The sequence below is a fragment of the Balaenoptera acutorostrata genome, chromosome 16 (assembly GCF_949987535.1).
Source record: "Balaenoptera acutorostrata chromosome 16, mBalAcu1.1, whole genome shotgun sequence".
Taxonomy (NCBI): Eukaryota; Metazoa; Chordata; class Mammalia; order Artiodactyla; family Balaenopteridae; genus Balaenoptera; species Balaenoptera acutorostrata.
The window spans coordinates 28,003,280-28,015,925 of NC_080079.1; positions in this window are offsets into that span (position 1 = coordinate 28,003,280).

The following is a 12,646-nucleotide window of genomic DNA, read 5'->3' on the forward strand; positions in this document are numbered from 1 at the left end:
CAGATCCTTTTCTCAGCTCCTGCCTGTCCCTTCCCAAACTGAGAGAGAAAATAAAATACAGCCCAACACCCCTGCTGGCAAATTCTGCCACCCAGTAGAGGGGAGCCTGGTTCAATGGGTCTCAACCAGAGGGCATATCAGAATTACTTGAGGGAGCTCTTCAATGTAAACGTGTCGACCCACGTGCACTCGTATTGTAAGGGGTGTGTATGGGGTGGCAGGGGTTCCTGGAAACATGCACTTTGTCAAAGCTCCCCAGGTAATTCTGATATATTCCCATATGGGCATTGCCTGAAGAAAGGTATGACTATTGAACATTTTTTCGTGTTGGGTATGGTAGCTTAGCCTGGGCTCTTTGCCCTCATGGAAATGTCTATATGTGTCTCACTGTGTATATATGTCACTGGGTACCTATGTCATCGGGTAAGCATTGTTTTTATGCATCTCTTTGTGCGTCCTCTGTGTAGATGTCACACATGTTGTCCTGTGTGTCATTGGTATTATCCTCAGCGTTGAGAGCACCAATTGTGTGTGTGTTGTCGTACATGCCTGTCCTGATGAGAGCAAGTGTCGGTCTCGTGGTTTGTGTCGAGTGCATCTCTGTGGGCTCCATTGTGGGGCACAGCCATTGTCTCCATGTCATTGAGAGTGTGTGCTGGCAAGAGCTCATGACACAAATGGAACGAAGCTGATCTGCCCCAGAAGCAAAGGCAGCAATGACCTTCTTTTTCCAATTATATCCTGGTCAGAGGTGAGCGACCTCTCCCCACTGAGGCTGCTTCTTGTCATGCAAACTGAGCAAAAGGATGGAGATTAGAGGAATGTGACCGAGTCACGTGTGAAAACAATCAGCTATCAATGAATCCCGATCAATGCTCCAGATTACAGATGAGCCCAGGGCCCGCAGCCACTTCGGAGTTTTTCCCAAGGAGAAGAAAACACACAGTACACAACAGTCGTTCACAGCACACTGCCACACGCAAGTCCCACACCCAGAGAGACCCCCAGGTACTTACACAGTCTGAGTACAGGTAGGAAGTGCCTGTTGGGGAGAGCTGAGCAAATGAATGGCCACCGGTTCTGAATTGGTGGGCAACTATTATTCGTAATAGGCTGTTATTGTTTTTGCTAACGACGCAATCTTTATTCAGTTGGTAGCAGGAAGTGTAAAAGCTTGTGTTGAGTGTTTTCTATTTTAAGTCTGGAGAGTTAGGATTCTAAGTGGGTCATGGGAGGCAGTGTGGGGATTTGGAGGAAACTCTCTTGTCAGGAACAGAGCAAGAGATGGCTGTGTTGAGGGGTGGCAAAGGAAAGTCTTTGGTCAGCTGTGGGCAGGGGGCAGGTGCGCAGTGGATGGGCTCCTGGGACAGGGCATCTTTCCTCAGGACAACTTGAAACTAGGCTGTGGGGTGAGGGAGCTGAGCTTCTGATGGGCAGGGCCAGCCCTAACCACAGATATGCTCCAGGATAAGAGAGGAGACAGAATTGGGCTAGGGTAGCCGGGACCACTGAAGGGCAAGGCCATGAGGGGCCCTCATGACTAGGCTTTAGAGGGAAGTAGAGGCAGGAATTTGGGGGACTGTAAGGACTTAGAAGCCAAGACGAGGTCGGTACCTACAGGGTCAAGGGAGACCAATGAGATGATGGGAAGAGTTATGGAAAGGCCTGAGGACCTCATCAGACCTGGCTGAGCTTACCTCTGGCTGGGAGTCAGTGTGGCTGGGTCTAGCACACAAGTGAGCCAAGGTTGAGGCAAGGGGAAGCATTATGCCATCTCCCTGTGGGGTGTGACAGGCAGTCCTCTGTGGCCTTTAATTGTCTTAGAATTCCTTTGGTGCACTTTTGTGGAGGTCTCACTCTGTTTTACCCTATAGGAATGCAAAGATGGGCAAGAATGCCCTTAGGGAGAGTACAGTCTAATTCAGAATAAAGAATTTGAATATTTTCTTTTTTTAAAAAATAATATTTATTGGACTTCCCTGGTGGCACAGTGGTTAAGAATCTGTCTGCCAATGCAGGGAACACGGGTTCAACTCCTGGTCCGAGAAGATCCCACATGCGGCGGAGCACTAAGCCCATGGGCCACAACTACTAAGCCTGCGCTCTAGAACCCATGCACCACAACAGCCCGCGCACCTAGAGCCTGTGCTCCACAACAAGAGAAGCCACTGCAATGAGAAGCCCGTGTACTGCAACAAAGAGTAGCCCCCGCTCCCCACAACTAGAGAAAGCCCGTGTGCAGCAACAAAGACCCAACACAGCCAAAAATAAATCAAATAAATAAGTTAAAAATAAATAAATAATAATATTTATTAACAAATATTTATTGAGTATGTATGGTGTACTGCTATAAAGTGAATTTTTTTAAAAAAATTTATTTCATTTTTGGCTGCACTGGGTCTTTGTTGCTGCACCCGGGCTTTTCTCTAGTTGAGGTGAGCGGGCGCTACTCTTTGCTGCTGCGGTGCACTGGCTTGGCTTCTCTTGTTGCGGAGCGCCAGCTCTAGAGCGCAGGCTCAGTAGTTGTGGTGCACGGACTTAGTTGTTCCGTGGCATGTGGGATCTTCCCAGACTAGGGTTCGAACCCGTGTCCCCTGCATTGGCAGGCGGATTCTTAACCACTGCGCCATCAGGGAATCCCAAGATTTTCTTTCTTTCTCTCTTTCTCTCTCTCTCTCTCTTTCTTTTTTTCTGGAAAAAAAGTAGTGTTGCATAAGGGCAAACTGCCTGGATTCAAACCCCCAGCTGTGTCATTTCCCAGCTTCAGTTTATGAGTTCTCAGGCCCTCCTTTCCTCCATCTGTAGAATAGGGGTACCTACCTCTTAGGATTGTTGTGCAAATTTTAGGCAAAGCCCTTAGAACAGTGCCTGGACATAAGTGTTGGCTTTTCTCATCTTTCCTTCAGTTTTCTGGTATAGTGCCTTTGGAAAAGTCCCATTCTTGTGTCAGCAGAGTTAAGGTGAAAAAGGACAAGGTAATGGGGCAGTTGGAAGACGCTGAGAGGCTGGAGTGTGTTGGGTTGGGGGCAGTGATGGGGCCTGCTGGGGGACATGGGATCCTGGGGTGGGGTGGAGAGTGTAGCTGAGACACTCTTTCTAGAGGAGGCCTAGGGCAGAAAGACGAGGAGGGGAGAGAGGTCTTCTGTGCAGAGCCCACCACAGTTAGGACAGTTCAGCGGCGCTAAGTCTGCCCCCTCCCCCTGGAAGGGCACCCCTGCTGAAGCAGCTAGCCCATAGACGTTGCAGGGGAGGGGTGCATGAGAAGCCTTGCGGAACACCTTTGCTTTCCTGGGATAGGCCCATCCAGCTTCCCTCTCCCACACTTGACCTCAGCTACAGCAGCCCCCTCTGCTGGCCTCAGCAGGGCCAGACCTGATCGCCGCTGATCTCCCTTCCTTCCAGACAGTTTGGAACTGAGATGAGACGTCACAGCAGGCCCATTCTGTAGCCTGGGAGATTGAGGGCCGGAAGATCCCTGAATTGAGTCTACTTGTCTACCCAGACTCCAGTAACACTGGGGAAAGGTCCAGGCAGAAAGCTCAGCAAGATGGTTAAGTTGTAGGCTCTGAAAACAGAGTCCTGAGTGTAAGTTTGAAGTCTGATTCTGCCACTTATTAGCTGAGATGAACTTGGGCAAGTCATTTCATTTGTTTAGTCTCAGTTTCCTCATCTGAAAAATGGGAACAAGAATGCCTACGGGTGAGGTTGGTGTGAGGATCAAATAAGGTAGTGCACTTTATATAGTGTTTAGCACACACCACTAAGTGATCAACCCATTCTCCACGAATTTGCCCAAGGAGGAACTTCCTGCTTATGGTAACACTGGCTTCCTTTAGGGGTCTTAGCCCTTAACCGTGGCCTCCTGGGGAACCTCACTGTCCCAGATTTGTTTATTCAAACCCCAAAGCACTAAATGGCTGAACAGCTGCCAGAAGCTGCTGCTTCTTTATAGGATGGGGTCTGGGAGTCCTGGTACTGTGCAGGGGATAAAGGGTTAAGGCGGGTGGGGGGTGCTGGCATGGGAGTGGGTCACCCCCTCCCCTTCCATTGATTATTCTCCTCTCCAGGTGTTTTTGTGGCCTTTTTCCCTCCCTTGGGTGCGAGTGGGGGCTGCTGGGTCCACTTCGGGCTTAGTTATTGTTTTAATTTTGGTGCTGGCTCCCTGGTGCCCGGAGTGGATAATGAAAGAGGAAAAGAGAGGTCAGGGTGGTGCCCAGGCAGCAGATTTCTGCCCGTCAGATTGGGCCGGGGTGGGTGGGGAAGTGGGGGATGTGTTAAGTTAATATCAATAAAACAACTGGAGTCTCAGAAGTGAGAAGCTGCAGAGCCAAGCACAATGTCTTTGTGCTCTGAGCCTAAAGGGGCACTTTGCCTGTCCACAGTGACTCCCCAGAATGAGGCTGGGCATGGGGGTGGGGGGACAGTGAGCATACAGGCTGGGCGGGGTACAGCTCAGCGGCAGCAGGGAGTGACAGCGAGGACCTGGGCAGAGAAGGAGAGTCTCAACTCTGTCTCATGCTCTGTCCACTCTCTGGCTTTCCTCTTCCCATTGTCCTACTATGTGTCTAATCTTGAAGGTGGGCTTGGGTGGGGGTGTGTGTATGTGCTGTGGGGCTACTGGAGATGGAGAAAAATAGAGAAAGGAGGCGGCAAAGTGTAGAGGTTAAGATCATAAGCTTTGTTGTCAGACAGACCTGAATTACTGGCCAACTTCTGCTTACTGGCTGTGCAACTTTGGCAAGTTACTGAACCCTTCTGAGCCTGAGTTTCGTCATCTGTAAAATAGCACCAATAGTGTTGCTAACCTCAGAGGGTCATTGACATTATACATAGAGAAATCCAACCAGGGCCTGGAGTGCAGTGAGCACTCAGTACCTGCTAGCTATCCTTAGCAAGCCTGTTTTCCTCAGCTGTAAAATGGGGATATCAGTTGTAACTTCCCCATAGGGGTCTTATGGGGAACAAATTAGATAAAGCCTGTAAAGTGCTTAGCACAATCTCTAGTACATAAATAAGCCCTCAATACATGTTAGCTGTTGTTATTATATTATTTTTATCTTTATTATTCCCTGCTGCCTTGGAACTGGTGATTTAGTTGAGGAGACTGAGGCCAGGCCACTCCCTTAGCCATCTGAGGTACCTGGCTCCTTTCACAAGGGCTTTCTGAAGCCCAATCCCCTTGGAGAACCCTTCTGGTTTGTGTTTTTTAATCCAGGCAGATAGAAAGTTGCCAGGGGCTGAGATGATCTCTGGACTTGCAATAGATTGGGACCCCCATGACTACCCCTGCCCCCAGGAGAAACCTGTCAGCAACATGGCCGTCTGTGGGAGGGCCGACAGGGCCTTACTTGTGTCCCCCTGAAGCTCAAGAGGTGCGTGGGCTGGAGGAGGGTGCTCACCTGTTTCCATCTGGGAGGCTCTGGGGAGAAAACGGGTCTCAGAACACCCCTATCCCTTTCCATCTGTGCTCCTCCAATTCCTCTCCCTCTCCCAAGGCTGGGGGTTGGGGAGGTGGGGGCTGAGCAGATCAAAAAAGAGGGTAGTTAATGTTTCCCACTTGACCTTTCTGCCCCCCCCCCAACACTTGCCCCCAGCGGGCGGGCAGGCTGAGGGGGTGAATGGAGTAGAGGGCACGATTTTCACATTAATGGCAGCATATGTTGTGTTTATTGACACCGCAGGGTCCGTGCTTGTGGTGGGGAGGGGGGCTCCTAGGAGGCCACTGGCAGGAGGGGGCTAGGGGGAAGAGGAGATGGAAGGGAAGGCTGCCTGCGGGTGGGGAGGGGGAGAGAGAGGGGAGCCTGGGGCCTGGGGGGAGGGAGGCAGGAACAATATTGTTGCGCGAGCACACCAGGTGCTCGCTGTCAGCCCGAACAAAAAGGAAGAGTCAGCAACTCTGGGGCGGGGCGGGGCGGGGCGTGGCCGGGGGGGCGGGAGGCGGGAGCCACCGCCTGCTCCAGGCTTGCAGCCTCTCCCTGTTAACCCCTGCTCTGCCACGCTGCTGAAGGGAGGAGCATCCGGGGGATCTCCCCTCAGCCCTGGTCTATTCAGAGATACCACATCCCCGTTAGTTCTCTGGGAGATGTGGTTACGTCTGGGGTTGGTAGTGGCAGGACTTTCCTTTCCCTTCCTCAAAGCCTGAAGGAAATGAAGCCCCCTCTCTATTCCATGCTTTCCATAATGGGGGCGCGTGGCGGGGGCGGACTTTATGTAGTCCTTGGGAAGTCGGCAAACCAGAATGGCAGGAGTCAGTGACTAGGGCTTCTGAAAGCAGCTGCAGGTAGGGGCTGTGTGAAGAAGGGATTTAAAAAGGGGATGATGGGCCCTCCAACGGAGGAAGTGAGGTTGCAAAGATCCCCACAATTCCCCTCTCCCTACTATGGCGGCAGATTCCTTGCCTCCTGGAAGTCTTCCCAGGGTTGTCTGGCCTAGAGCCAGGGGAGCAGGAGGAGAGGGGGACTTGGCCTGTTCTGTAGAGATGGCTCTCAGTCAGCTGAGAAGACTGGCTTGCTCACTCCTTAGTCTGAAAAGCACTGGGGGCTCATCCTGGAAACCCAGGATGAGGAGGTAAATAGCAAAATGGGCTCACCACCCTGGATCCCAATCTGGAGGTCTGGGAGGGTCTCCTGGGTTCCTGGCTGGGGAGCAGAGCTGCAGGTGCTCAGCTTTCACTGGTCTCCCTGTCTCCCTTCCCCTTCCTGCAAAGCCAGGAAGGGAAGCAAGGTGCTCAGAGATGCTAGGACTCCGCTTTCAGCATTCTCACTGCTTGGGTCCCTCCCCTAGGGTTGCGGGAGGGTGGGAGGGAGGGAAAGAGCATCTGTGAGGGGAAGAAGGGGGACTGGCCTCCCCCTACCCCAAGGAGGCAAGAGTTAGGGTTTATACTCCACCCCTGAGTGCTGGTCTCCTCCAGCCTGTGACCTAACATTCTGGAACCTTCCATGTGGGCGTTAACTGTCGTCCTGGCTATTCTATTCTAGAGTCCATGTCTTGGTCACTCTGGATGAGTGTCCTAGATCCCCAGGCACTGGGGTAGGGGGAGGCGAGGCACTAGAGGAGGAGGAGGGTGTCCTTTCATATCCGCACTCTCCAGCCCCACCGCTGTCTGGCCACCAGGGGTCTCTGAATATAGGTGCAGAGGCCTCTGGGGATATGTCGCCGCCCAGGGCTGCACTCTAGGCGGGCACGCCGGCCTGGAACCCTCCTCGCCACCTTCCCCTTGCAGACAGGCAGCTCCAGCCCTCGCACCTCGCGCTCGGGGGCACACACTCCCGCGCGGCGGCACGAAGGCCAGCGCAGAGGCTGCCTCTCGCACCCCTCGTCGCTCTCACCCCTGCTCTTCCCGGGGCTGCAGGCCGGGGCCGCGCCCCTCCCCTCGCCGGGCTCCAGCTGCGCGCGGAGCGGTCCCGGCGGCTCCAGCTCCTCAATGGCCCTGCTCCCCCATTACCCTGATGTCGGCCCCTCTCCCCCTCGGCTTTATCGGCTCTCAGCCGTCTCCGCCAGGGTAATGAGGGCCCTCCTAATTACCATCGCACAAACTCCACTTACATTAACAGCTCCTTCCAAGGAGCGGCAACATCTGCTGTGCGCAGGCAGGCGCCCCTCCCCCGCCCCTCGCCCCCCTTCCCTCGCCGCTCCCCTCTTTCTGGGTCCTCTCCCCCGACCCTCTTCTCCACCCTCTCTGGCCCCCAACTCCTACCCTCCTCTTCTAATCTCTTCTCTATTCATGCCCTCCCCGCCACTCTGCCAGCCAGGCCCTTTTCAACTTCAGCATCCCAGAATGAGAGAGATCCACGTAGAGGCAGCGCCCCAGAGGTACGGAGAGATGGAGACACTCAGATAGGCGGGGCCGGGCTCCAAGAGACGCATAAACTCAGGGCCCCAGAAACACAGCCAGGAACAAGTAGAAAGTGGAAGCAGCAGAGACTGTGAAAGAGATGGGGGTGTGGGGTGCGCCAGACTACCTATGCGGAGTGGGGCAGGGGCTGTCTTGTCCAGGGCAAGGTATGTGCACGGTATGCACGTATGTGGACAGGTGTCATGTATTGTGCATGCTCATTTCAGCATCATGTGTATGAGTATATGTACACATGTCAGTGTATGCGTATCTGTGTGCATTCATGAGTACATCTATTAATCTATTATGCATTTGCATCAGGTATGTAATTATATTTGCCTAGATGTATCTCTGTGCTTGCATTCTGTGACTGTGTATCTGTGTATGTGCATACACTTTATCATATATGTGATGTTGCATGTGTAGCAGTTGAGTATGACTTGTGTACATGTATGATCCATGTTCAAAATCATATGTGGATTTGGGTGAGATGCCTATGTGGCTCTGGGTGTGTTTGCATCTCTGCATGCATGCCTATGCATGTGTGTATCATCTGTGTAATTATTTGATGAGAGTGGGAGCATGTGTGTGTTCCTGCTCCATGGGGGATGACAGGCAGTTGGGAAGACACTGAGCCCATTTTATCTGAGGTTAACAGGGGTCACATTTCACTCCTGGAAGTCCCCCACCCTCCCCCCACCCCATACAATTAAGCCTCAGTATGGTGGAAAGACAGCCAGCAGACATTAAGAAAGTTCAACAATATTATCAGCTCCTAATCCAATTAGTTACTGTTTATTTGGGAATCCAGCTCCAGGTCAGCTTCTGGGGAGGAGGCCTGGGAGATAGGAGGGCATGGGATGGGGACAGGCTGAAAGAAACTATTGAAGGTGGCCAGGGCTGTATCCCCGTGGCTGGAAGCTGGGGTGGGGGCAGGATCCCAAAACACCGCCTAATACTGTACCTCCCACTTGCTACTTGGAAGCTGGGTAGCTCTGGGGAAGGGCCTGCACTGCACAGGAGGGGCTGAGATATGGGGTTTCATTTCCAGAGATTGGGGTGTAAGAGAAGAGGGATTGTCTCCATCATCTGAGAGACCACCTGCCTCTTTCCAGCCTTGGGATCCCTAAGAGGTGGCTGGGAGCTGGACAGCCTGCCTCAGGGCTGTGGCCAGGTTCCCTCTGGATGGGAGTCAGAGGAGGAGATGTTGGTAAATGCACTATTAGTTCTTGAAGCCACTTCATTAATCCTGCCCTCTGTTTTATTTCCTCTTTTCTCTCCCACATCCTTTTCTGAGCTTTAGCGGGACCTCTACTCCCTCCCACCCCAGGACAAGCAGGGGCAGTAACTTGAGCCCATAGGGTTCCCAGGGTCCCTCTCCTGAGTATAAATAGTGGAAGAGAACCAGAACATGGACTCCTGACCTTGGACAGGGAGCCGCTCAGTGGGACTAAGGGCCCTGGGCAGGAGGGGAATAGGTGAGGTGTCTTCACCCTGCTCTGACCCTCTCTGACCTCTCAGGGATGGACAATATCCTGGGTGCCCAGGATATGCAGACGTCTAACAGGAAAAGGGATGGCTGCTGTATTCCAGGCCAGATTCCAGGCCACCCTAGCTCAGCAGTCAGGGGCAGGCAGGGCTGACACTGTGGTGAACTCAGACCCCAGCTGTGGCCAAATCAGGGTGACAGGAACAGCCATGATCCTCCAGGACCCAAGCCAGGGGTCATTTTTGCTTGTTTCTTAAGGATAAAAGTCCATGGGCCTGAGCCCCCCAGAACTCGACTGCTTGTTCCTCCTGCCCCCAGTGCCCTCCTCTCAATATAGAAACCCCACGATTCGCTTTCTTCTCACTGCCCTTTCCAGGCACATATTCTTGAAAACACACACACACTTATACATACACACACACCTACTCAACAAACCTGCCTCTAAGACTCCAGGCTGGAGATGGCCAGGGTATAAAGACATTGGCAGTGTTCCTCATCTAAGGACTTACAAAGGATCTCTGTGCTTTACAGAATACTCCTCTGAAAGGCATCTCCCCATTTCCACCCCCAAAAGATAACAACAATGAAGATAATACTTTAACGATAATGATAATAATACATATATTTACCCTAGCAGTTTTCATCCTTAGTCAAGCCTTGGAGTCACGCAGAAAAGCTCTTAAAAAATGTACATGCCCAGGCTCCACCCTGGATCAAGCCAATCTGTATCTCCACGGTTGGGTCCCTGGAATCCATATATTTTATAAAGCCATAAGTGTTGGCTATGGTTTAAAAATTCTATCAGTTTTTAACATTGCAATTTACAAATGACAAAGCACTGCCTCTTGTTCTCTCATTAGCCAGAGCAGTATTATTATCTCCATTTTATAGATGAGGAAACTGTGGCCCAAGCTGATTAAAGGTAGTGGTTTTCCCTTCCTTCCTTCCTTCCTTCCTCCCTCTCTTTCTTTTTTAACATATTTATTTATTTATTCATTTATTTTGGCTGCGCTGGGTCTCAGCCATTCCACAAGGGATCTTCGTGGCAGCATGCAGGCTCTCAGTTGCAGCACGCATGTAGGATCTAGTTCCCCGACCCGGGATCGAACCTAGGTCCCCTGCCTTGGTAGCGCAGAGTCTTAGCCACTGGACCACCAGGGAAGTCCCATCTCTCTTTCTTTTTTATTAAGGAACCAGGTGTCCTGACTCCAAGGGCAGCTTGTCAGGTTCCAACAGAATCTAGTCAGTCATTGGAATTTAGAACACCTAGATGGGTCTGCCCTGATGAAAGAGCTCCCTCCTTTGTGACGTCTGCTTCCAAGCTCAGCCTCTTCCTGGATATCAATTCCTTTAATTTAACAATCCCTTATTAAGCTCTTACTTAGGCAATATAGAACATCTCAAGAGGAATAAGACAAGAGTCTTGCTCTCTACTATGTGGCAGGAGAGAAGCAACATGATGTATTTGGACAAACAGGGACTTTGGTGTCAGGTAGTTTTGCATTTGTATTCTTGTTCTACTATATATCATCCATGTCATTTTGTTCAACTTATAAGCAGCTCGGAGTCTCACTTGTAAAATGGAGATAATAATACCAGCTTTCTAGAGTTGTTCCTAGTGTCACATCTGATCAATAGATGGTAAATATGATTACTATTATTTGAAATATAAAGAACTATAACACCTGCCTGAATGGCTATAATTAAAAAGGTTGACAATACTGGAGCAACTAGAACTCACACACATTTTTGGGAGTGTAAGTTGGTAAAATCACTTTGGATTAATGTTTGGCAGTACCTACTGAAGCTATGTATATCCTACAACTCTGCAAATCTACTCCTGGGTATATGCCCATGAGAAATAAATACGCCCACCAAAAGTCATGTACAAGAATGTTCACAGCAGCTGATTTTATAATAGCCCTGAATGGGGACAACCCAAATGTCCATCCACAAGAGAACAGGTAAATAAATTTGACATAGTCACACAATGGAATACTACAAAGCAAGGGGAAAAAATAGACTACTGAAATATGCACGGATGTAGATGAACCTCACAGATATAATGTTGCACAAAATAAACTGGACACAAAAGAGTTTATGCTGTACGATTCAGTTGAATAAGGTTTCATAATAAGCAAAATTATTCTAGGATGATAGAAGTTAGAATAGGAGGTACTGGGGAACGGGGCACAAAGGATCCCTTTGGAGTGCTAGAAATGTGCTATATCTTGATCTTAGAGGTTATGTGTGTGTGTATTTGCTTGGGCGTGTGTATGTAAAAATTCATTTAAAATTCACTTAAGATTACTACACTTGACTGTATATAAGTTATACTTCAATTAAAAATAATTATGCTATGAGGCAGCCTAAGATCGATGTCTTGAGAGGAGTAAAAAGGACTATGGAACTCAAAGGAAGAGGTAGACCCGGTGGTCATCATGCTTAGGGAGGCGATCAGGAAAGGTTTTGTAAGAAGAGGCATTTATTATGGGACTTGAAAAGATGGAGCATTGGTAGGTAGAGAAGGAAAGAGCTGTTGACAAAAAAGGCATTTTCCAGTTGGGATGCTCTTGTGTGAAGGGTGGGGAGGAGGAAGAAGCCTGCAGAGGCAGTTTGAGATTAGATCAGCGAGACCCTCCCTGAGTGCCAGCTGAGAAGTTTGTACCTAAATGGGCGCCACAGTGTTTGAGCAGTACAGGGGCTTAATGGAGTGTGCTTAAATAAGATTCATCTGGCCGCAAGTGGATTGGCTGAATGGAGGGGAAAGAGGCAGGGTGTCCCTGTGAGGCAGCCTGTGGGCCTGCTGCAGACCCGAGGGCTGTGGGATCCTGGGCCCCAGTCCCTTTGGGTGGCAGGGTCATGCCCCAGGAGGAGCCATGGTGCAGTGATGGGAGTCAGAAGAAGCAGGCATGAGGAGATGGCTCAGCTGAGGGTGGAGTCCTCAGGGAGACAGGTTCCTCCCCAAGCCCCCATTGCGGCATCTGCTGCTGCTGCTTCTGCATTCCTTCACCACTGGGCCCAGAACACTGAGCTCTGGTTTTTGCCCCGCGGGACTGCTGGAAGCTGGGCCTGGAAAGGTGCTCTTCTGTGCCTGTCTCCTGCCTTCCAGCAGAGCACAGCACTGTGCCAGGGTTGGAGAAGATGAGTAAGAAACATTTGTAAAGTGAAGTCTTAGTTGAGTCTGGCTCAACTAAGACAGCAGGAAAGTCCTCAGAAAACTGAAAAGAATAGAAGGAAAGTGTAGTTTGCCTGAGTTTGCATATATCAGTTACCAGCTGTGTGATCTTGAGCAAGTTACTTTCTGTGCCTTGACTCCTTCT